Source organism: Giraffa tippelskirchi, chromosome X, assembly GCF_054371585.1.
Source record: "Giraffa tippelskirchi isolate mGirTip1 chromosome X, T2T-mGirTip1v1.2.pri, whole genome shotgun sequence".
NCBI classification, from domain to species: domain Eukaryota; kingdom Metazoa; phylum Chordata; class Mammalia; order Artiodactyla; family Giraffidae; genus Giraffa; species Giraffa tippelskirchi.
Genome location: NC_137289.1, coordinates 126,542,391 through 126,569,225, shown reverse-complemented (window position 1 = coordinate 126,569,225; position 26,835 = coordinate 126,542,391). Strand labels below are relative to the sequence as shown.

Genomic DNA, 26,835 nt, shown 5'->3' with positions numbered 1-26,835 from the left:
AATACCATACCTCCCAAGATGTTGTAGAAATTAGTTTTACACAGAAGGAAAATGTCTGTAATTTGTAAAGCACCATATTCATTCAAGAGGATGCTGGAGAGCTTTAATAATGCAGCAAACAAGAATCTCAACAGAACTGCCTCCTTTTTTCTATTTCACCAAGACAAACATATATTATACCTACAAATGGGCACACTAAAACAGAAGTCATAATGGTAATAGTAGAGCCAGAAAACCATTCTTATCAACAAGCGGGGAAAAAAACTTAATATTGTATACCCCAATTTCAATATCAATTAAAAGGGACTTCACATTCTGTCATTACAGAGACTTATTTTTAGCTGAAACTTTACTTTGTCCATTGTCAAGGACTAGAAACTGCCCTAGGTGGAAGAGATTAAAATTCTGCTGAGTATTCAGGTAACAACTTATTTATAATCACACACACACACATGGATTGTAACCTTTTAATTAAAATGAACAAAGTTAACCCAGTGACTATAGCTACATAAAGCAAAATTTAACGAAAACAAGGATCTGAGTCTGACCTAGAAAATAAGACAAAATCATGTTCTGTCATAAGAGCCAATGGGAAGGTTCCTTCTCTTGGTTATGGCATATTAGCTAATTTGAACCAAACTTCCCACTAAAGACAAATAATAAAGCTGGACAAAATATAAAAAATGACTTTCTTAAAAGATCAAAGAATGAACGGAATAGTTCTTTCTGATCTGTTAAAGGACTGGAATTCAGACAGGTGAAACCAGCAATTCAGAAGAAACTAAAAGCTGAACTGTACCTTACAGCTAGGTAGGCCCAGAGGGCCAACAGGAAAGTCCTCTTCACTAACCTCAGATTAGAAACCTGAAGGGAGCTTAAAAATATAGGTGAGCCAGAAATTAAACAGTCCATAAATTGAAAGCAATTTGGCCTTGAGTCATCTGGTTAGGCCAAAAATATCTTGAGAGCAGAGATTTGTCTAAGTAATCCTAGATTCCCTCAAGTAGATGCCACTACCCCCGACCCCAACCCCCCCAAATAATCATTCCTGGAAGATATCATCCATGGCTCATGATTTCTCAAGTAATTTTTCAACTTCAATGCCCAGTAAACAATTAATGACAACCAGGCACTTGGGGAAACAAGAGACATAAGATCAAAAGCAACAGAAACATAAAATAACAAAAAGAGGCTCACAGAGACTCCAACTAATAGAATTAACAAAGACTTTATATTATACTGAACATGTTCTTCAAGGAGATGAAAACTTTAAAATCTCAACAATGAACGTGAAACCATAAAACCTGATATACCAGATTTTCATTAGAAGCAAATAATTATTTTGTTGAAAAATACAAAAACTGAAATTAACCATTCAATGAACAGGTTTAACAGCCAATGGACACAGCTGAGAGAGTGAGTCAGAGACAGGCTGGTAGGAAAAAAGCCCAGAATAAAGAGAGAAAGAAACATGGGGAAATGGTGTTAAGATCTAACATACAATACAGTTAATTGGAATTCCAGAAGGAAAGGAGAGAGAGTATGAGCTAGAAGCAACATTTGAATGACTGAAAATTTCCAAAACTGATGAAAGACGTCAAGCCAGAAGTTTAAGAGTATCAATGAGTTCTTAGCTGAAAATGAACAAAGAAAAAGCCACTGAGGCATCCTAAGGTGGAAAGATGATTATTTTGAAAGAAGCAACAATGCTTAATTCTCAACAATAAAGATGGATGCTTAAAAACATGTGTAATGGAATCTCTAAGTAGCAAAAAGAAAAACAACTGCCATAGTATTCCCATGCAGAGAAAATACCAATCAAAAAAAAGGGAAGGGAGACACAATGGCAGAGTAGAAGAAAAAGTGCTGACCTCTTCTTATAAAAAGATCAAAATCGCAACTAACTGCTGAATGACCATTGACAGAAAAAAAAAAAAAACACTGGAACCTTCCAAAATGATACTCTACATCCAAAGACAAAGAAGAAGTCACAAGATGGTAGGAGGAATGCAATTGTGATAAAATCAAATCCCATAACGGCCAGGTGGACAACCCACAAATTAGAGAAAAATTATACCACAGAAGCTCTCCAACAGACATGAAAGGTCTGAGCCTCAAGTCAGGCTCCCCAGCCTGAGAGTAGGGCAACAGGAGAAGAACACCCAGAGAATCTAGCTCTGAAGGCCAGAGGGCTTTGACTGTAGGAATTCCACAAGACTGGGAGAAACAGAAACTCCCAGAGGAGGGTTAATACAAGATCTTGTGCACACCAGGACCCAGGGTTAAAAAAGCAGTGACTCATAAGCGCCTGAGCTAGACTTACCTGCTGGTATTTTAGGGGCTTCAGTGGAGGCAGGGGGTGGCTGTGGCTCACTGCAGAGACAAAGACACTGGTGGCAGTAGTTCTGGAGAGTACTCATTGACATGGGGCCTCTTGGAGGTAGCCATCTTCTCACCAAGACCTGGCCCCACCCAACAACCTACAGGCTCCAGTGCTGGGATGCCTCAGGCCAAACAACTGGGCGGGAACACAGCCCCACCCATCTGCAGACAGGCTGTTTATAAAGTTTTCTGGAGCCCACAGCTGCCTGATAAGCACAACACCTGACAGGACCCTGCCCACCAGAGGGACAAGACCCAGCTGCACTCACCAATGGGCAGGAATAAGTTCCTCCCACCAGGAAGTCTACAGAAGCATCTAAGACAGCCTCATTCACCAAAGGAGACAGCAGAAGCAAGAACCACAACTCTGCAGCCTGCAGAATAGAAACGACTACCACAGAAAGTTAAGACAAAATGAGATGGTAGATGAGTATGTCCCAAATGGAGGAATAAGATAAAACCCTAGGCTTCCAGTTCAAGATGGTGGAGTAGAAAGAAGTACACTCATCTCCTCCCATGAGAGCACCAAAATCACAACTAGTTGTTGAACAACAATCGACAGGATGCTGGAACCCACCAAAAAAAGATACTCCCATGTCCAAAGACTAAGAAGAAACCCCAGCAAGACAGTAGGAGGGGCATAATCACGATTAAAAATTAAATCCCATTCCCACCAGGTGGGTGACCCACAAACTGGATAAAAATAATACCAAAGAACTTCTCCCACTGTTGTGAAGGTTCTGAACTCCATGTCAGGCTTCCCAGCCTGGGAATCTGAAAACGGGACTGGGAATCCCCAGGGAATCTGACCTTGAAGGCCAGCTGGATTTGATTATAAGACTTCCACAGGATTGAGGGAAACAGAGACTCCAGTCTTGGAGGGCAAATATAAAACCTTGCATGCATCAAGACTCAGAAGAAAGGAGCAGTGACCCCATAGGAGATTGAGCCAAAACTACCTGCTAGTGTTGGAGGGTCTCCTGTGGAGGCATGGGTCAACAGGGGCTCACCACAGAGATGGGGGAACTGGCAGCTGCAGTCCTAGAAGACTCCCCTTGGTGTTAACACTCTTAGGGGTTGCCATTAACCCAAAAATGGAGCCCATAGACCATAGAGCCCATAGGGCTCAGTGGTCTCAGGCCAAAAACACTACCAGAGAGGGAGCGCAACCCCACCCACCAGCAGAAAATTGGATTAAAGCTTTACTGAACAGGCCCTGTCCACCAGAGCAAGATCCAGTTATTCCCACCACCAGTCCCTCCCATTAGGAAGCTTACACAAGCCTCTGAGCCTCCTCCATCAGAGGGCAGACAGAAGAAGCAAGAACTACAGCCCCAGAGAGACTAAAACAAAAGCCACAGTACAGAAAATTAATCACCATGAAAAAGCAGAAAGTTATGTCTCAGATGAAGGGACAAGATAAAACCCCTGAAAAATAATTAAATGAAGTGGAGATAGGCAACCTTCCAGAAAAAGAATTCAGAAAAAGAATTCAGAAAAATGATAAGTGAAGATGATTCAGGATCTCAGAAAAAGAATGGAGGCAAAGACTGAGAAGATGCAAGAAGTGTTTACTAAAGATCTACAAGAACTAAAGAACAAACAGACAGATGAATAATGCACTAGAAGGAATCCATAGCAGAATAACTGAGGCAGAAGAATGGATAAATGACCTGGAGGACAGAATGGTGGAAATCACTGCCACAGAACAGAATATAGAAAAAAGAATGAAAAAAATGAAGACAACCTAACACACTTCTGGGAGAACATTAAACACACCAACCTTCGCATTATAAGGGTCCCAGAAAGAGAAGAGAGAGAGAAAGGACCTGAGAAAATATCTGAAGAGGTAATAGCTGAAACTTCCCTAATGTGGGAAAGGAAATAGCCTACCAAGTCTAGGAAGCACAGAGAGTCCCAGGCAGGATAAACACAAGGAGGAACACACTGGGACACATAGTAATCAAACTGACAAAAATTAAAGACACTGAGAAAATGCTAAAAGCAACAAGGGAAAAATGACAACATACAAGGGAACTCCCATTAGGCTATCAGCTGATTTCTCAACAGAAACTACAAGCCAGGAGGGGATGGCATGATATATTTAAAGTGATGAAAGGGAAGAACCTACAGCCAAGAATACTCTACCCAGCAAGATTCTCCTTCAAGATTCTCCAGCAAGATTCTCCTTTTGATGGGGAAATCAAAAGCTTTCTAGATAAGCAAAAGTTAGAGAGAATTCAGCACTACCAAACCAGCTTTACAACAAATGCTAAAGGCACTTCTCTAGGCAGGAAACAAGAGAAGGAAAAGACTTACCTATAGAAAATAAACACAAAACAATTAAGAAAAATGGTAATAGGATCATATATATTGATAATTACCTTAAATGTAAATGTATTAAATGCACCAACCAAAAGACACACACTAGCTGAGAAGAAGAAAACATGCGCATGTATGAACTTCCACTTACCACATGCTCTGCTTGACCCCTGAAATTTTATGTAATTATTTTACATGTTAGGTTAATCATGTTCCTATTATGGCTTGCAATTGTAATTATCTTTTATTTTTTGTCTGGCTATTGACTGTGAAAACTAATAAACATCTTTTACTATTGTGATTATGCAACTATTACTCACTTAATACCATTGTATCATGACTGGTCAACAGAAAAACAATAGAATTCTATATCACCAAGCTACCATTCAACAGAAAAATCTGTAATCATTTTTCAAGACATGATGCATACCAGAATTATCTTGGAATTTTTTGAAAAATACAACTGCCTAGGTATTGCTTTTTTTCACCAGAGCTCCAGATATGTTTCTAATGAGCAGTCATGTTTAAAAACAACTAGACTATATAAGGATCTTTTACTTTTATCTAGTTTGTTTCACTTTATTTCATATTCAGTGCTCCCATTTCACTTAGTTTACGTTTTCTAATTTCTCCATCTCTTTTGTTTTGATGTTCTTTCTCAAGCCTTTTAGGGCTTCTCTGATAGCTCAGTTGGTAAAGAATCCACCTGCAACGCAGGATACCCCAGTTCCATTCCTGGGTCAGATGATCCCCTGAAGAAGGGATAGACTACCCACTCCAGTATTCTTGAGCTTCCCTGTTGGCTCAGCTGGTAAAGAACCCGCCTGCAATGTGGGAGACCTGGGTTTTATCCTGGGTTGGGAAGATCGCCTGGAGAAGGGAATGGCTACCCGGAGAATTCCATGGAGAGAGGAGCCTGGCGGGCTACAGTGCATGGGGTCACAAAGAGTTGGACATAACTGAACAACTTTCACTTTTTCTTTCTCAAGCCTTTATCAAGCATAGTAGAAAAGCTTTTGGATACATATATAAATAATACATATTATATATATTTTAGAAAACATGAATTTTTGCCTAGCTAAAACATTTGACATTTTTATTTCACCTGTTTCAATTATTACCAGAATGCTAGATTTCTAATTGAAAAATTAGATATGCACCAAACAACAAAGATTTACTGTATAGCACAGGGAACTATAGTCAATATCTTGTAATAACCTACAATGGAAAATAATTTCAAAATTAATATATGTGTATATGTATAATTAAATCACACAGAAAAAGAATTTTACTTTTTGAAATTTAGGAGTGTTTATCCTTTTGCCAGTTTTTCAAAATGTCCCGTGGAAATCTAGTAACAAGGCATGAGAGATAATATTTTAAACATATTTGTGTAGGACATAAGATTAATATAAATTAATGTAAATACAAATCTATTATATTTAAATTATTGATGACATCATTCAAGATGCTCTGATTCTTATTTTTTCTGCACTTGATAAAATATTCTCAGAGGAATGTTAATAGGTCTCAGTATGATTATATATATATATATTTTTTCCTTTATATTCCTTCTGATTTTTCTTTATGTACCTTTCTTAGTTATAAGGTGTCTAATGGCTTAGGATGTCTATCTTCTTTGTGAATTGTACCTTTTATCATTAAAAATATTCATCTTTGTTTCCTTTAAAAATAAATAAAAAGAAAAAAGATAAAACCCTATAAGAACAACTAAGTGGAGACAGGCAAACTACCCAAAAAAGAATTTGGAGTCATGATAGTAAAGATGATCCAAGGTCTTGGAAAAAGAATGGATGCACAGATTGAGAAGATACAAGAAATGCTTGACAAAGACCTAGAAGAACTAAAGAACATACACACAAGATGAATAATACAAATACCTGAAATAAAAAATATATTAGAAGCAACCAACAGCAAAATAAGTGAAGGATATGTGATCTAGAAGACAGAATGGTGGAAATCACTGCTACACAATAAAGAAAAAAGAATGAAAAAAAATGAAGACCGTCTAAGAGACCTCTGTGGTGTTGTTCAGTTGCTAAGACGTGTCTGACTCTTTGCAACCCCATGGACTGCAGCACACCAGGCTCCCTGGTTCTTCATCATGTCCTGGAGCTTGCTCAAACTCATGACCATCAAGTCGGTGATGCCATCCAACCATCTCATCCTCTGTCACCTGTTCTCCTCCTGCCCTCAATCTTTCCCAGCATCAGGATCTTTTCCAATGAGTTGGCTCTTTGCATCAGGTGGCCAAAGTATTGGTGCTTCAGCTTCAGTCCTTTCAATGAATATTTAGGGTTGATTTCCTTTAGGATTGACAGGTTTGATCAAACCAGTCAACCAACCAAGAGACCTCTTGGAGAAAATCAAATGTACCAACAACTGCATTATAGGAGTCACAGAAGGAGAAGAGAGAGGGAAAAGACCTGAGCAAATATTTGAAGAGATAAAAGCTGAAAACTTCCCTATCACGGGAAAGGAAATAATTACCCAAGTCCAGGAAGTACAGAGAGTTCCAGGCAGGATAAGCCTAAGGTGAAGCATGCAGAGGCACGCAGTAATCAGATTGACAAAAAATAAAGACAAAAGAAAAAAATAAAAAGCAACAAAGGGAAAAGCAACAAATAGGTATAAGATAATTACCACAAGGTTATCAGTTGATTTATTAGCAGAAACTCTGCAGACCAGAATGGTGTGGCAGGATACATTTAAAGGCTGAAAGGGAAGAACATGCAAGCAATACTGTACCAGCAAGGCTCTCACTGAGATTTGACAGAGAAATCAAAAGCTTTACAGACAAGCAAAAACTAAAGGAATTCAGCACCACTAGAACAGTTTTGCAAAATACTAAAGGAACTTCTCTAGGTGGGGAAAAAAGGGGTGGGGGGACAACTGCAAACAAGAATACTACAAACAGGAAAGCTCATTGGTAAAGGAAAGCATACAGTAAAGGTAGGACAGCATCCACACATAAATATGGTATCAAAACGGCAATCATGAGGAGAGTACAAACTCAGATAACAGGAAACTTAAAATGATCTTGTTTATATATACAGACTGCTATATCAGAATCCATGGGAACCGAAAACCAAAAATCTACAGCAGATACACACACACACACGCGCGTGCGCGGTCCAGTTATTTTGACTCTGCGCTCCCCACTGCAGGGAGCATGGGTTTGATCCCTGGTCAGGGAACTAACATCCTGCAATGAGGGAGAAGGAGTGGGAGAGAAAGCAATACAACACAACATTAAAGATAGTCATGAAATCACAAAAGAACAGAAGAGGAGGGGAGAAAAAAGACCTACAAAGACAAATCCAAAGCAATTAACAAAATAGAAATCAATAATTAACCTTAAATGTAAACGGTTACTCATTCTGTGAGGCCACCATCACCAAAACTAGACAAAGATACTACAGAAAAAGAAAATTACATGCCAATATCACTGATGAACAAAGGCACAAAAATCCTCAACAAAATACCTTCAAATCGAATCCAACAGCACATTAAAAGGATCATACACCATGATCAAGTAGAATTTATCCAAGGGATGCAAGGATTTTTCAATATTCACAAATCAGTGTGATACAACGCATCAACAAATTGAAGAATAAAAATTAAATGATCATCTCAATAGATGCTGGAAAAGCATTTGACAAAATCCAACACCTATTTATGATTAAAAGAAAAACAAACTCTGGAAGGGTGGCATAGAGGGAACATACTTCAACATTATAAAGGCCATATATGACAAACCTACTGTAAATATCATACTCATTTCCTCTAAGATCATGAACAAAACAAGGATGTCCACTCTTGCCACTTTTATTCAACACACTTTTAGAAGTCCTAGCCATAGCAATCACAGAAAAATAAAAGGAATCCAAATTGGGGGAAAAAAAAGTAAAACTGTAACTCTTTACAGGTAACATGATACTGTACATGTACATGTGTGCATATTCAGTCATGTCTGACTTTCTGCGACCTCATGGACTATAGTCCACCAGGCTCCTCTGTCCATGGAATTTTACAGGCAAGAATACTGGAGTGGGTTGCCCTTTCCTACTCAGGAGATCTTCCCGACCCAGGGACTGAACTCACATCTTGAGTCTCCTGCATTGGCAGGAGGATTCTTTACCACTGAGCCACCTGGAAAGCTCTGAAAATCATAAAGATGTTACCAGAAAACTACTAGAGCTCATCAATGAATTCAATAAAGTTGCAAGATACAAAATTTATATACAGAGATCTCTTCCATATCTACAGACTAGCAACAAAAGACCAGAAAGACAAATTAAGGAAACAATCCCATTTACCATCACATCAAAAAGAATAAAATACCTAGGGATATACCTACCTAAGGAGGCAAAACACCGATACTCTGAAAACTGTAAGACAAAGATAAACGAAATCTAATATGACACAGAAAGATGGATAGATAGATCGTGTTCTTGGATAGGAAGAATTAATAGTCAAACGAGTATACCACCCAAAGCAATATACAGATTCAATGCAATCCCTACCAAATTACCAATAGCATTTTTCACAGAACCAGAACAAAAAAAATCTTAAAATTTGTACGAAGATACAAAAGAACCAAAGCAATCTTAAGAAAGAAAACGAATCTGGAAGAATCAGGCTCCCTGACTTCAGGCTATACTATAAAGCTACAGTCATCAAATCAGTATTATGGTAGTGGCACAAAAAGAGAAATATAGATCAATGGAACAAGACAGAAAACCCAGAAATAAGCCCACCCACTATGGTCAATTAATCTACAAGAAAAGAGGCAAGAATATACAATGGAGGTCTCTTCAATAAGTGGTGCTGAGAAAACGCGACAGCTACATGTAAAAGAATTAAATAAGAAGATTCTTGGGACTTCCCTGGTGGTCCAATGGTTACAAATCTGCCTGCCAATGCAGGCAATGTGGGTTTGATCCCTGGTCCAAGAAGATCCCACATGCCTCAGGCAACTAGGCCCATGCATCACAACTACTAAGCCCACATTCTAGATCCCATGAGCTGCACATAATGAAGCCTGCACACCTAGAGTCTGTGCTCCACAACAAGAGAAGCTACTGCAGTGAGAAGCCCACACACAGCAATGAAGAGTAGCCCTTGCTCACACCAATGAGAGAAACTCCATACGTGACAAAGACCCAGCACAGCCATAAATCTGTCAATTAATAAATGAATAAAAATAGTAAACTGGAACATTCTTTAATACCATTTACAATAATAAACTCAAAATGAATCAAAGAGCTAAATATAAGACCTGATACTATAAAACTCTTAGAGGAAAACATATGAAGAACACTCTTTGACATAAATCACAGCAGTATCTTTCTCGATTTGTCTACTAGAGTAATAGACATAAACACAAAAATAAACAAATGGAACTTAATTATACTCAAAAGCCTTTGCAAAGGCAACCATAAACAAAATGAAAAGACAACTCACAGAATGGCAGAAAATATTTGCAAACTATGTGACCAACAAGGGATAAATCTACAAACAGCTCATGCAGCTCAATACCAAAAATACAACCCATACAAAACATGAGTGGAAGATCTAAATAGACATTTTTCCAAAGAAGACACACAGATGACCAAGAGAAACATGAAAAGATGCTCAACACTACCAATTATTAGAGAAATGCAAATCACAACTGCAATGAGCTATCACCTCATACCACTCAGAACAGCCATCATCATAAAGTCAACAAATAAATGCTGGGGAAGGTGTGGAGAAAAAGGAACCCTTCAACACTGTTAGTGGGAATGTAAATTGGTACAGCCACTATGGAGAACAGTATGGACATTCCTTAAACTAAAAATAAAGCCATATGACCCTGCAATCCCACTCCTGGGCATATATCTGAAGAAAAACATGGTCTGAGAAGATACATAAATTCCAATGTTTACTGCAGCACTGTTAATATCGATAACTATGACATGGAAGGAATCTAAATGTCCATCGACAGAGGAATGGGTAAAGAAGATGTGGTACATATATAAAATTGAGTATAACTCAGCCATTAAAAAAGGTGAAATACTGCCATTTGCAGCAACATGGGTGAACTTAGAGATTGTTACACTGAATGAAGTTAAGTCAGAGAAGGAGAAATATCATCAGACATCCCTTATGTGCAAAATCTAAAAAGAAAATGATGCAAATGAACTTATTTACAAAACTGAAACAGACTCACAAACTTAGAGAATGAACTTACGGTTACCAGGGGAAGGATGGGGGGAAGGGATAGTTAGGGAGTTAGGACTGACATGTACACATTGCTATATTTAAAATGGATAACCGACAAAGTCCTACTGTATAGGACAGGGAACCCTGCTTAGTGTAATGTGGCAGCCTGGATGGGAAGGGAGTTTGGGAGAGAACAGATAACATGTATGGCTAAGTTCCTTAGCTGTCCACCTGAAACTATCACAACCCATTGTTAAGTGGCTATATTCCAATGTAAAATAAAAAGTTAAAAAAAATACAGGGAGGAAAAAAAAAAAAAGGTAATATACCCAGTATCAAGAATGAAAAAGGTCCGAGAAAAATGAATACATATCTACCCAAAAACTTGTCCATGAATATTCATGGCAGCATTATTCCCACTAGCCAAAAAGCAAGAACAACTCAAATGTCCATCCACTGATGAATGATTAAATGAAATATGGTATATCCATACAGCATAAGCAGCATAATATTATCTGGTAGCAAAGAGAAACAAAGTACAGTCGACCCTTGAACAACATAAGGATTAAGGTTGCTAACCCTTCACACAGTTGAAAATCTGAGTATAATTTATAGTTGGTCCTCCATATACATGATTCGTCCATATACACGGTTCCTCTATATTCACTGTTCCATATTTGCAGATTAAATGAAATGTGGATTGTGTTGTACTGCAGCATTTTCTACTGATAGAAGTCCCCATGTAAGTGGACCCACACAACTCAAACTCCTATTGTTCAAGAGTCAACTGTACTGATATATGCTACAACATAAATGAACTTTGAAACCATTATGCTAAGTCAAATAAGCCAGCGCCAAAGGGCCACAAATTGCATGATTCAATTTACATGAAAATTATAGAAGAAACAAATCTATACAGGCAAAAAGATTTGTGACTGCCTAGGGCTGATGGGGCAAGAAGTAGCTTGTGGAAAATGGGGAGTGACTGCTAATGGGTGCAGCATATCTTTTTGTCCTGAATTGATTATGCTGATGGTTGTACAAATCTGTGAATGCTATAAAAACCACTGAATGTGGAAGCTGTATGGTTATACCTCAAGGCCATTAAAAAAAAAAGAATAAAAGGAGGGATCTTCACTGAGGAATCTGAAGACAAACAAATGATAAAAGTATAATTTAATGCTGATAAACTGAAAATTCAGATTAAAAGGACAAATTTTTAAAAATATAACTTACCAAACAGTTTTACGAAGAAATAAACCTATATCAAGCATCTTTCCCAAACATGGTATAAATTAGAAATCAATTACAAGAGGAAAACTGAAAAATTCATTAACATGTGGCGATTAAACATGTTACTAAACAACTAATAGGTCAACAGAGAAATCCCTGGTGGCTCAGATGATAAAGAATCTGCCTGCAATGCAGGAGACCTGAGTTCAATCCCTGGGTTGGGAAGATTCCCCTGGAGAAGGAAATGGCTACCCACTCCAGTATTTTTGCCTGGAGAATTCCATGAACAGAAGAGCCTGGTGGGCTACAGGCCACGGGGATGCAAAGAGTCTGACACGATTGAGCAACTAACACACACATGCAAAAAATACCTTGAAACAAATGAAAATACACCAAAATTATGAGATGCAACAAAGCAGTTCTAAGAGGGAAGTTCATAGTAACAAAAGCCTACCTGAAGAAACAATAAAGATGCAAATAAACAACAGAATATTACACTTCAAGGAACTAGAAGAGGAAAAAAGGAAGTCCAAAGTTAGCAGAATGAAGGAATAACAAAGATCAGAGTGGAAATGAATGAAATAGAGACCAAAATGACAACAGAAAAGATCAATGAAACTAAGAGCTGGTTCTTTGAAAAAGTAGACAAAACTGACAAACCTTTACAAGGGATACCACAGAAATACAAAGGATCATAAGAGACCACAATGAACAATTAAGTATCAATAAAGTGGACAACCTGAAAGAAATGAATAAATTCCTACAAACACACAATCTTTCAAGAGTGAATCATGAAGAAATAGAAAAAGCAAATAGATCAATTACTATTAAGGAGACTGAATCAGTAACCAAAAATCTCCCAACAAGAAGAGTCCAGGATCTGAGAGCTCCATTGGTGAAGTCTACCAAACATTCAAAGAATGAATACAAATCCCTCCCAAACTCTTTCCAAAAGACAGAAGAGAGAAAAAACAACAACAACAACAACAACAAAAAAAACCAGAAGAGGACACTTTCAAACTCATTTTAAAAGGCCAGAATTGGGCTGATACTAAAATTAGACAAGGATATCAAAGCAAAGAAAACTACAGTCCAATATACTTGATGAACATAGAGGAAAAATTCTCAACAAAGTATTAGCAAATGAAAATCAACAGTACATTAGAAGAGCCATATGCTATAATCAAAGGGTTTATTCCAGGGAGGCAAGGATGGTGCAATAGCTGCAAATCAGTCAATACGATGTACTACATTAACAAGATAAAGGATAAAAATCATATGATCATCTCAATAGATACAGAAAAAACATTTGACAAAATTCAACATTCATTCATGATTAAAATTCTCAAGAAAGTGGGTCCAGAGGGAGTGGAAAGATATATGTACAGGTCTACCGCTAATATCATATTCAAAAGTATAAAGCTGAAAGCTTTTCCTCTATGATCAGGAACAAGCTAAAAATGTCCACTCTCATCACTTTTATTCAACATAGCATTGGAAGACCTAGCCAAAAAATTAGGCAAGAAATAAAAAGCATTCAAACTGGAAACAAAGAACTATCAATATTTGCAGATGACATGGTATCATATATAGAAAACTCTTAAGACTCCATCAAAAAACTGTTATAACCAATAAACGAATTCAATAAAACTAAAAGATACAAAATCAATACACAAAAAACTTTTGTTATACAAATAACATGATGGCTCAGACAGTAAAGAATCCGCCTGCAATGCGGGAGACCTGGGTTAGATCCCTGAGTCAGGAAGATCCTCTGGAGGAGGGCATGGCAACCCACTCCAGTATTCTTGCCTGGAGAATCCCTATGGACAGAGAAGCCTAGTGGGCTATATTATAGTCCACGGGGTCACAAAGAGTCGGATACGAGTGAGTGACTAAGTACAGCATAGCACAGAGAAATCAAGAAGACAATCCCATTTACAACCACATCAAAAAGAATAAACTACCAAGGAATAAACCTAATGAAGGAGGTTAAAGATCTATATACTGAAAACTACAAGACATTGTTGAAAGAAACTGAAGACAGAAAAAAAGATAGTACATGCCTATGAATTGGGAGAATTAATATTGTTAAAATGTCCATACTACCTAAAGCAATCCACAGATTCAATGAAATTCCTATCAAAATTCCAATGGTATTTTTCACAAAAAGAGAACAAACAATCCTAAAATTTATACGCAATCACCAAAGACAACCAATAATCAATGCAATCATGAGAAATAAAAATGCTGGAAGCATCATGCTTCCCAGTTTCAAACTATATTACAAAGCTATACTAATCAAAATAGTATGGAGTTGGCATAAATACAGACATATAGATCAATGGAACAGAAATAGACAGTCCATTACAACACAGAAGCCAAGAATATATATTGGGAAAATGACAGTCTCTTCAATAAATGGTGTTGAGAAAACTGGACAGTCACATGCAAAACAATAAATGGACCACTATATTACACTATACACAAAAGTTAATTCAAAATGGATTAAAGACTTGAACATAATACTCTAAACCATAAAAGTCCCAGAAGAAAACAGGCAGTAAGCTCCTTGACATAGGTCTTGGTAATTATTTTGGGGCCTGACATAAAAAGCAAAAAAACAAGTGGGATTACTTTAAAACAAAAATGCTTCTACACAGAGAAAGAAACCATTAAGAAATGAAAAAGCAACCTATAGAATGGGAAAAAATATTTTCCAATCATTTATCTGATAAAGGGCTAATATTCAAAATAGACAAAGAACACACATAACTCAACAGCATGGAAAAAAACATGATTAAAAATTTGGCAGAAGATATGAATATAGACATTTTTCCAAAGAAGACATACAGATGGCCAAAAGGTACATGAAAAGCTGCTTAACATTACTAATCATCAGAGAAATGTAAATCAAAACCACAATGAGAGACCACCTCACATCTCTCAGAATGACTATTATTAAAAAGACAAGAAATAACAAATGCTAGCAAGGACGTAGAGAAAAGTGAATGCTTGTGCACTGTTGGTGGTAACGTAAATTGGTACAGCCACTATGGAAAACAGTGGGGAGGTTTCTCAAAAATATTAAAAATAAAACTAGCATACAGTACAGCAATTCTGTTGGGGTATTTATCTAAAGAAAACAAAACCACTAATCTGGAAAGTTATATGCACCCCCATGTTCACTGCAGCATTATTTATAATGGTGAAAATATTGAAACAACCTAAGTGTCCATCAAAGAATGAATGAAGGAAACTATGGTATATATACACAATGAGAGCTCATTTCTAGCATATAGTAAAGAACTTCTACAAATCAGCAAGTCAAAATAAGCAAGGAAGTACATGACACATTTCTGAAGGAATTCCACCGAAAAGTTATAAAAGCACAGCATCTGGATCTAGTTATAAATATTGATTGACACTTTAAGATTTACAAAGTAAAACATTTTACCATATATTAGCGGTTTCAAAATTGTTTACAGATGCCAAGCCAGTTTTCTCATTCTCCAGTCACAACTCTAAAACAAATATGTATCATTGAAAAAGTCCTGTTTAAGAAATTTTTGCCTACTCCAAAGTCAAAAACTGAGACCTACCTACATATCCATCAACAAGAGAATACATAATGATATATTCACACAATGAAATATACAGTAATGAGAAAGAACACTTAACAACTATACACAATGTAGATAAATCTCACATTCATAATTTGAGGTTTATCTATATTCTAATGTTGCACAAGAGAATACAGTAGAATTCTATTTATATAAAATACAAAATAGGCAAAACCAATCTGTGATGTTAAAAGTCAGGGAAATGGTTAGAGGGCAGTAAGTGACCAAAAGGGTACACAAAGGGGTACCTAATTTTCAAAATTGATTAGAGGATATGAGAGCAAGTTTGAAGTCCACTGCTTTCAGGGCAAAGCACAGAAATTAAAGAACAAAAATTTTAAAAAGTAGGTATCAAATAATATGCTAATTACCAAAAAATATTGCTAGAGCTCTCAAACCAACTGGAGATTCTTAAACTTACAGTAACAGTGGTTTGTAATTATTCAAACCTCAAAAGATAAATTGATTTATATCTAGATTACTAATACTGATTCATAAAGATGCAAGACAAGCAACATGATCTTATAAGGGTTTCAGTTTATTTTATTCAAGTAAGTTGATTTACAATGTTGTGTTAATTTCTGCAGTACAGCAAAGTGATTCAGTTATATATACATTCTTTTTCACATTTTTCTCCATTATGGTTTATCACAGGATACTGAATATAGTTCCCTGTGCTATATATAGCTTTTCATTAAATAAGAGGTTCTTTCAAATCTTAGAAATGAATAGACTGACACATCTAGTCAAATCTCCTAAATTCACAAACAAAGAAAGTAAGGTCCTTTGAAATTGGGTGATTTGTCCAAGGTCATAAGCAGCTCTTGATAAGTAGAAACAACTGAAGCTATTTAAGTTCTCCCCTCTCCCAGTTTTCTATAAGTTCTAGGGGACTTCAACCCACCAAGGGTTTGTTTATTGGCAGGGTCCCTAATACATACCACATTCAATTAAAACATTTTCATCCAAATGTTACCAACCCAAAATTAATTTGTTTGCCATCCATGACTAATAGCCAAATACTATTTCTGGGGAAGAAAAGATAAGACTTTCTAAAGTAAAGTTCATGACGTGCAACCTAACAGATAACTTTCTGTTTACACTAAATGATGACCGTGACATCAAATGTAAGGTATATGTGACAATTTAGAATGACAATGGCACCTATAGCATACAGTACTCCTGAAAAAGACAAAATAAGATCAATCATGATCTCACACTGAGGCCAATACATATAAATAAACAAATGTGCTAAATTAGCAACAAGTTATTGTACAAACTTAACATTAATTTCTCAACCAGAATTACAAGTACTTTCTGCAATTCATTCCAGTTAGCTTCTATATCCAATATGAAGTATGCCTTTTATATATCTTTAACGATTTAAAAAGACGTCTTGTCATTCTGAAGCTAAATTCATCAAAAGCGAACAAACAATACATGAAATAACCCGTTTAGTCCAACATATTTTTAAATTATAAAAAATGCTTTAGTCTCCACCCTAACACCACAGGATTCTTTCCTCTATCGTAGGACTCTTCTTTTATTTCAAACTATAAAGTTCACTGCCAAGATGAATCCCTGAACTAGACATCCCTAGGGGAAACACCTGGCCTTTTGAGGACCTGTAGAAAGATTAAATCAGAAAATGGTTTTATGGCCACAGAAACATATCCCCTAAAGATTAAAAATGACCTAGTAACTAAATGCAACATGGTACCCTCAAATGGATCCTAAAACAGGACAGGACAGTAGTAGGAAAACTAGTGAAATCAAATAAATCTCAGTTTAGCTAATAATAATATACTAATGTTAGCGTCTTAGTTTTGACAAACATACCACTGCTACATATACCTGGATGAAGAGTATACGGGAACTCTGTTCTATTTTTGCCTATTTTTTAAAAGAACTACCAGAAGCAAAAAAGTTTATACCTCAATTCTGATCCACAGTCAGTATTTTCAGGCAATGCATCTCCACATCCCTACAAGGCCTAAAACGGGGATGAGGAGATACACACAGAAGGGACTCTTAACTTAAAGAGTAAAGAGTCACCTATTTCTCCAATGCTTCAATATTATAAAATAAACTCCCAGAAAAGCCTCAAAAAAAAAAAGATGCTTATTTTAGGCAGGGATGAAAATGAAAAGCTATGAAAGTATTTCTCAGTGGAAAGGGAGGAGAATAATTCTATTTAACTACAAGAGATATGTGAAATGAACAGCCAAAGCTTAATAACACATACACACACACACACACACACATACACATATAACATTTATTATGCACTCACCAATGGGCCAGGTGCTGTTTTAACTGCTTTATATGTATTAACACATTTAACACTGCCCCAAACCTTGTAAAGTAAGCAGTACTTACATCTACATTTTACATGAGAGGTTCCGTGACAGAACAGAAATTTGTCGGCAACCACTAGGCGTGCTGCAATCCATGGGGTCACAAAGATTCAGACACAACTTAGCGACTGAACAACAACTACACTACACAGCATTTTGAGGAGGCAAGCCAAGAAAAACCTGCCTTCTAGAGACCAGGTCCCACTACTTACCCTGTGCTTAGCTTCCACCAGAAAAGAAAGCTCTCTGCCCAAGGCTTGGGAGTTCTTGCTAGGATTGTGAACGAATGTGACCCCAACACTCCATCTTTAAGATTGTGTTCATAATCTCTCTGTACCAGATGAACTCAGTGCATATTCTTGTTGAGACATTGTTATACATAGAAGTTCGTTTTTATAGTACAATCAGTCCTCAAATTCAGATATGTTGGGCTGGCCTGGGAATCTGAAGGCCATATGGGACATTATTTCTGTGGGAAATTGGTGCTGATTTTCAAAAAGTAACACTTATAAATGAACCATTTAGAAATTAAAGCTCTGTCTACATAGACTCTGGCCTTATATTTACACAAATTTTAATAAAGACTCTGGTTACTCAAATAACCCAGTTTTGCTCATAATGTCAAAGTGGCACAGATCCTTTTGTCTACTGGAAAAATTAGTTTAATATTTTATGGATTTTCTGCACTGTGGCTGATTTTGGATGTATCCAACAATGAATATACTGCTCTCTATACGGCTCTCCCTGCCACTCCCAAGTTTTGCATTAAAAAACTATTACAGAATAAACAAATATATCTTACACATACACACAAACTCCCAGAACAGAAGGGGTATCATATCAGAAGGCAGCTAAAGTAGTAATAGCAGCAGTAATAATGATGATGACAAAGTAATAACAGGACTAACTCTTTTTGAGCATTTACCATTGCCAGGCATGTTCTAAATACTACGCATCCTCTGGCTCATTTAACCTTCAAGAAAATCCTGTGAGGTAGATATTACATTATCTCAATTTCAAAAATGAGGGAACAGGTCAGAGATTAAGCAACTTGCCCAAGATCACAGAGCTAGTTAGTGTGAAAAGTTAAGATTTGAATATCTGAGCATTTTACCCCTAGAGATTATATTTTAACCACTGCAATCTGTGTGTAATTAAATAATTTGGTAAACTCTTAAACAAAGGGCATGAGAGTGTGCTCGGTGGCTCAGTCATGTACAACTCTTTGTGACTCCATGGACTGTAGCCTGCCAGGCTCCTCTGACCATGGGATTCTCCAGGAAAGAACACTGGAGTGGGTAGCCGTTCCCTTCTCCAGGGGATCTTCCCAACCCAGGGATCGAACCCAGGTCTCCCATATTGCAGGTAGATTCTTTACCAGCTGAGCCACAAGGGAAGCCCAAGAATACTGCAGTGGGTAGCCCACCCCTTCTCCAGTGGATCTTCCCAACCCAGGAATAGAACTGGGGTCTCCTGCATTGCAGGCGGATTCTTGACCAACTGAGTTATCAGGGAAGCCCTTATTAGCAATATGTCCTTCAAACAAGCTAAGACTGAACACATTTAGGGATAACAAAATTTAAATGTATTTTCCTTTGCTTTTATCACTTTGAAATTCCTTACTTGCTTGAACAATACAAATGGTGGTAATAGCATGCAACTTCAACAACAAACTAGTAAAACTTAAAACACACTGTCCATGTTTATCACTAAGTAAAGAAACTTGGGTAAAATAACTACAATAGTTCAATACCCTTGAAAAGTTTCAGAACAGCAGCAAGAAATAGTGGGAACAAGATATTCTTTCATGATAAAGAAAAACTCTGTTCTTTCCACAACACTGTAACATCTGCTCCAAGGACAAACATTAATCCTGGATAGACTGAACTTCAATTGTATTTCAAAACACATGTCTAAATTCAGAAATTCTCCACTGACCATCTAAAAAGACTATCAGCTTATCTCCGCAAAGAGCCACCTGATTCACCTAACATGTGATTTTGGATAGCTAAACATCTGCTCCCTACCATCCCACTGAGTAACAAAAAGCACACAACCCCAAATAACTTCTGGAGTGCAAACTGGTTTTTTCAGTCATCTACTTGAGCCTCGAACTCGCCTTCCCAGGAAACAAAGATCCAGTGTGCCAAGCTTCCAAGACAGTCCACTAAAGCTTAAACAACCATAAGGATACAGAAGTATAATAAAATACTGAACCTTCATGAGCAATGTTTCTATCAGAAAACTCATTTAGCAGTCAAGAATAAAAGAATATCCCTGCCCCATTAAACCTTGGAAGTAAAAAAGAATTCTTCCCTCCTCTTAACTGAGTCAGCTCCCCTAGAACCACAGGCCTAGGCTTCCATGATCAAGGCCAAGCAGGAGGAAAGGTATGAAAGAGGGCAGTGGACAGTGTACTAGGCTTCAGAGTTAGAAGGACAAAAGGGCAGCACTGTGGTGGAAGGAGATCCTGGGATGAGAAGGCAACACTTACTTGGGAGTAAAGGAAGGGTGGGATGGCAGCTAAAAGAAGCAAGGCAAAAGCGTGTGAGGGTTGGGCTGGACTGCAAAAGACAATGAGGGAACAGTGGCTATTCCCACAGCAGATGTGCTGTTACCAACTTTCCCCCTTAATGCTTACGAGACAAGGAAAAGAAAGAAACCGCAGGAAGAGTCTTGACTAAAGCCTCCCTCTTTCTGGCTACTCTTATTCTCCTGTGCAATAAAGAATGCAGTGAGTTAAGGGGTCTTGTCCGGGTCCCTCTTGACCTCATAGAGCACATGGATCTGGAGAAGGGGAGTGGACCTAGAAGAGTTTCTTTGCTCTCTTTGTCATCATCCATTCTGCTGAGGACCTCAGTGTCAACTGAGAACTAAGGGAAAGCTCCAGGTACCAACAAAAACAGGGTCAGAAAGAGAGGAAGGAAAGTAAGGACAGAAATTTGAAGCAGGGGGGAAGTAAGATATTGGAGGGTCAGACAAATAAATTAACAGAACTGCCAATAAATCAAAGTATCATATATGTTCTTAAATATTTAGAATTCATTTTGACAGTTTCAAATATTTCATCAGGACCATTTCACTTTCCGACATGAATATTTGTGGTCATGGTAATAAACTGAGGCTTATTATGAGGCAGGTATGAAGATAAACTTCTAAATACATATGAGACAATTTCCTGGTATCTTTTTTTTAATACACTGGCAATATAAATCATTTCAGAAGGGCTTTTTTATTGACTTGATGAGCACTCACTTACATTATCATTTATTGACTTTTTTGGCCCAACAGCCCAAATATCATGAGTAATTAACCTTCACAAATAAGGAATTTATTTAACCCATTCTTGGGAGTGCACCTATTAAGAAAAACTTGCTCAATCATTACCAAACATGACCCATGAAGACTTCAAGATATTATATTACAAGCAAAGCTCCAACCTCCATAAAACATGAACAGATGCGTCCTGAGAAGCGCAGGACTTCTTTTTCCTCCACCCTCTTATGTCCATGTTTCCAGAACTTCCAGCCTGCGTTAATTAATTTGACAGGTAAACTTAACCAAATGACCTGCTAGAAGATGAGTGCCAGCACTTAGTGTTTGTTTTCTTTTTTAATTTCAGCTTTCAGCGGCTGCTCTTCCAGTTGAACTCTCTCTTGAGCAGAGATAACGGTCAGGTAGGCAAGTTCAGCATCGTGACAAACATGCAAGAGCAGAGACCAGTGGGGGACAAAAGTGAACAATGGGCCACACACTGGGAAGATGTTTCTACTGTTTCACCAACATCTCAGATGGTCTTTCACTCCCTAGTCCCCTAAAAGATTATGCTGGATCCCAGAACAGCTGCTGTATTTTTCTGCAAAATACAAACTTGGTCCAAAACCTCTGTACCAAATTACAGAAAAGAAAAACAGCATCTGCTATCAAGTACTTCGCTTGCTGGAGAAGGTAGGTGGGTGGGTGAGTAGGTGGGTGGATATGTGTGCATAAACCTCCAAGTTATGATAAAGCAAATTCAAATCCTTATAAATAGTTAATATTTTATTTTAGTCATATAATTTCAAAAACTACTCAGGACCAGAATAAACAAGATATTTGATCTCTGAAGTATCTTTGGCATGCTGAAACTGAAGGCAAAGTTACTGAAAACATCTGAATTTCAGATAGGTCACTACCAGCTACTAGGAATTCTCACTAATCAGCAGGCTTGTGCTAAAATGTTACTCTGGCTAGAAGATTAATACATGTGAAAAGGAAAAAAAATTAGATAATTTTCAACCAAGGACACCAACTGCTTTTAAGATTACCAACAGAACTGAAAGATTTCTTTGTAACAAAAATTTCCATTTTCCCAAAATGTGTATTAGTCAGCACATATACTTATGCAGAGTATAGTAGAAAAAGCACATACTCTAGAATCACACACACATCAGTTTGAGTTCTAGCTCCACAATTTACCAGCTATATGACCTACTCAGGAAAGTTACTGAAGAATACTGGAGGTTAGTGTCCTTATCTGTAAAACAAAGATAACATTATTACCTTTAGCACACAATAGCTATGAGGATTAAATGCAAACATGCATAACCCACCAAGCCCAGTGTCTGAATTCTCAATGTTTGTTCCCTCTGCTCCAATACAAACTGTACAGAGTGTGTTGACAGTGTCAAAGAAACATGTGGAAGAAAATTCAGAGTGACAGAACACAGATCATTATGTCCTGTCAAATGTAAAGATAAAAATCACATATGTAATATTTACTTTCACTAAAGTCCGTTGATTACGAAGGCTGTAAGGGGGAAGGGGCTAAAATTGAAACACTTCCTATCATACATGCATTTAAAATTATGTATGTATATATGTCTGCATTCTTCCGGTATTCATAAAAGATACCACCACAAAACTTACCATGGCTAAGAGAACACTGTAAAATCATCTATACTCCAATAAAAAAAACTTAGGTACATTAAAAAAAAAAAAACCTTACCAGAGGTGATGCCTATGGTACTGCTTTTAAAAGCTAGGATGATGCCTTTAAAAGTGAATACTGTGAAACATTAAACTCTCCTCTCAAAAGCCCTTTCTTAATAGAAATGCTTCTTTCTTCTTACAAATGTTCTGGTATATTATTGCAAAATATCTGCAAAGACATAAACTAAATCCCCTTATCGTTCCAAAAGGAAAAAGTGTGTAAAAGAAACTAAGTTTGTCAAGTTGTTCTACTTGCCCACTCATTCTTGTTCTTTTACAAACCAGAATACATGAGAAGCCAAAATTATTGTCTGATTGACAAATGTCACTGAGGAACTGATGGAATTGACAAGCAGTGTCTGGACCAAAGGTGACAAGTTTTCTTAAGCAATTTAAAATAAATTACGTTTCAGTAAGGACAAAAATGCTTTGCATCAATGGTATGAACTTTTGACTTTACATGCAGCTTACTTTTTAACCCACCTTGTCCCCCATCCCCTCCCCAAGTCCTGCGTTTATTTAGGCACTTTAATGAGCTGGCACACAGCACTAAACTATAGAACTCCAACTGGGAATAACTCTGTTTTGGACCTCAGAGGACTGCTTGTGTGATCTTCTTTAAAAGAACGTCGACAGTATGTTCGCCTTACTCCACACCTGCCAACAATCATTGGCAAACGTCTTTTCAAACAATTAACTCCTACCGCTACTAGTCTTCCCCAGGTTCTCTCAACACCCTCAACAACCCCAACCCTGCTAGTCTTCATTTCCAAACGCTTTTGGGGGGCTTGAAGCCAGTACACAGAGGTTCACTGTTTGCAATGCCCAGGGTCCGGCGAGGAAGGACATCATCCCCTCTGCTGGGGGGCGAAGGCCAACCCAGGCCCCCGGCCACTCCCTCTCTTCTCGGCCTCCCGGGGCGTCCCGGGCGGGCGCGCCAGGCCCTGCGCAGACCTCCGGCAGCCCTGCAGTGCTCCGAGTCCGCCGCAGCCCCAGGCCGAGACAAGTCTGCGGGATACCCGCAGCCCAGCACACGCCCACCGCCAGGGAGCGGGGTCACCGAGACGACCCAGGGGCCCCTCCCGACGCCCCGGCTCGGGCAGGTGCCGGGCCTCCTCGAGGACACTCACCCGCAGCCGCTGCTCCCTCTTGGCCGCTGCCGCCGCCTCGCCCTCACACCAGCCGCCAGCTCCTGCGGGGGGTCCGGGCCCGGCGCCGCTTCCCCGCCCGACCCCCCTTGGGTGCGCGCCGAGCGGGGCCCGAGTCCGGTGAGAGCCGCCGCCGCCCCCTTTCCTCCCTCCTCCTTCAGTGCGTCCCTCCCACCGAGGCCCGCCTCGTATTTCCTGGATCCGGTCTCGGCGAGAGCTTGGCAAGCAGACCTCCAGCTTCAGGGCTCGCGTTGAGCGCCGTCGCTCGCCAGGCACAAAGATGGCGCCGTCGGGGACGGCCGATGGCGATCTCGCGAGGCTTCCCCCACAAACACGGGAGGGCGGGGACCCATGGGAAAGGCGGTCAATGAGGGTAGCCTGAACTGACTTCAAACGCTACCCCAAATCGGAAACGGGCAGCACCCGACGAAAATTACTGCGCCTGCGCGCGGAACGACGAGGACGCATGCCCCAAACAACTCCTGACCTAGTACCCAGTTCTCCGTGTTTTACCTGTTTCCTCCGGAGGCGCGGGGCAGAGACGGAGGGGGCGGAGTAACCTGAACTGAAACCCGGGCAAGGACTGGGCGGGACCCGGAGGCGAAGTGAGCGACGTCACTTAAGGCTTGGTCATCCCTCGAGAGTTCAAACAACCTGCACACTTTGGAGGCTCTGGGAATCCTTCAACCCTTTCCTCTCCCTACTCTCCCTGTCACCGAGTATTCTTTGCAAAAAGCCTCAGCTGCCCCTTCCTGTTCTCGGTTCGCTTGCTGTGTGCAGCCACAGTCCTCCTATTTCCCACGGCACCATCTAACTTTCTCTTTCATTTTGGCGCTACAGGAGTCTTCCAAATCTCATACTAAAACAGCTGCTTTTGTTCCTGTTTTATTTTTCCTCGCTCTTTCATTTATTCATTCATTCAAACTCAGTGTTTTTCAGAGTTTTTCCTATGTGCCAGTCACTGAGGAAACATGTGCTCTGACCTCAGGGATTTGTTGGCGTAGGATGGAGACTGGCAAGAAAAAAACTATGATAGTTAAGCACAGTGAATTCTGTGATAGAAATGAGGGGAGACAGATCCTAGGGGCGAGAAAATTCTTGAGGGGTGTCTCACAGTCATGGGATTTAGTCCAGTGAATTAGTCGGGGAGATGTCACGAAAGAAACCATCCCGATTATTTTCACAGAGAGAATTTAAAGAATTCATCATTAGATGACTGAAAAGGCAAGAGAACTCTTTTACTATATTGTTGACGTAGCAACTGCATGAAGCAGCTCCTATGCCTAGAGCTGGTGGAACCAAGGAAAGCGGTTAGGATTATTCCAATCATTATAATTTGGATATTTAGACCAGGGGCATTGTGGAGCTGAAACCTCTGAGCTGGAAGCAGCATCTCCTGATGCTGGAATCTCTGAGGGAGGCTTGAGATGCAGTGTCTGCAAGTGGGAAAACGGCAAACTGCTTCCAACTGCTGCTATGGGAAGGAGCCTCTGTCCTGAGCGCTTCCAGTCTCCTTGCAGCCTGGGAATGAGAATGAGACACATAGTGCAAAGCTGAACCTGATCAACGTTCTGAAGCAGAGCAACTGCAGTGTTGAGAATCACTTATTTTGGAAGCTGGATGTGGTCAGAAAGGGGGCCATTCAGTCAGGTCACACACTCACACATAGTGGGAACCAGTGTGTTAAAACATTTGTAGCAAACTTGCTTCAAGTTCAAGGATTCATACCAAACAGAACTGCCCGAGCCAACTCACAAAACCATGAGTGAGCAATAAACCTGTACCGTAGTGCAACACTGAGGCTTTTATTACATGTCATAAGTGGACTAATACAGCAGCTCTGTCCCACAAAGTGAGCAAGAGTTGCATGCTAAGTCACTTCAGTCGTGTCCAACTCTTTGCAACCCTATGGACTGGGGCCCATCAGGCTCCTCTGCCCATGGAATTTTCCAGGCAAGAATACTGGAGTGGGTTGCCATGCCCTCTTCCAGGGGATCTTCTCAACCTAGGGATCAAACCCAGGGATCTCTTATGTCTTCTGCATTGGCAGGTGGGTTCTTTAGCACTAGCGCCATCTGGGAAGCCCTGAGCAAGAGTTAGTTTCCTTCTATCCTGTTCCTTCACCATCCCTAGACTGCCATCCTGGTATATTTGGTCCAGTATGGCTGAGCACCACATGACATTCTAGTCATTAGGAAAAGGAAGGCCTCCCCATTTCCTTTAAGGCCACTACCATGGGTTATTATCCTCACTTAACCATGTTATTGTATCTACATGCAGGGTAGGCTGGAAAATGGGGTCTTATTCTAAGCAGTATTATGACTTTAGAAAAAAGGTTGGGAACACAACCAGCAGCTCCATAAAATGATCAAAACTCAGACCTTGATTTAAAATTGTTTCTTTTCTCTGCAGTTTGGTCCTGCCCTCAGTGAGGAGCTTAAAGTCCAAGAAGCAGGTATGACCCTTATCCTTCTGTTCCTTAGGCTTCTATTTCTCCCCTTGTTTTGCTAACCACAGTCTTTTCTAGGGAAGAGAGTGGCAATGAAGATGGTAAATTATCGCTTTACAGGT

General features: G+C 39.1%; 1 protein-coding gene across 23 annotated transcripts in view; it reads right to left on the bottom strand.

Moving 5' to 3' along the window:
- Positions 1 to 24,426, bottom strand: part of TAB3 (TGF-beta activated kinase 1 (MAP3K7) binding protein 3) — a 97,965-nt gene extending 73,539 nt beyond the window's left edge. For 19 of the 23 annotated variants that reach the window (XR_014075585.1, XR_014075587.1, XR_014075586.1 and 16 more), the window contains exon 1: positions 24,247 to 24,426. The gene's annotated coding sequence lies outside the window, so the exon portion shown is untranslated. Of the gene's footprint in view, positions 1 to 18,357; positions 18,464 to 24,246 lie in introns of those variants that run through there. The other 4 variants (XR_014075588.1, XM_081564342.1, XM_081564353.1 and 1 more) reach the window with 2 other exon arrangements.
- Positions 24,427 to 26,835: the final 2,409 nt, after the last annotated feature.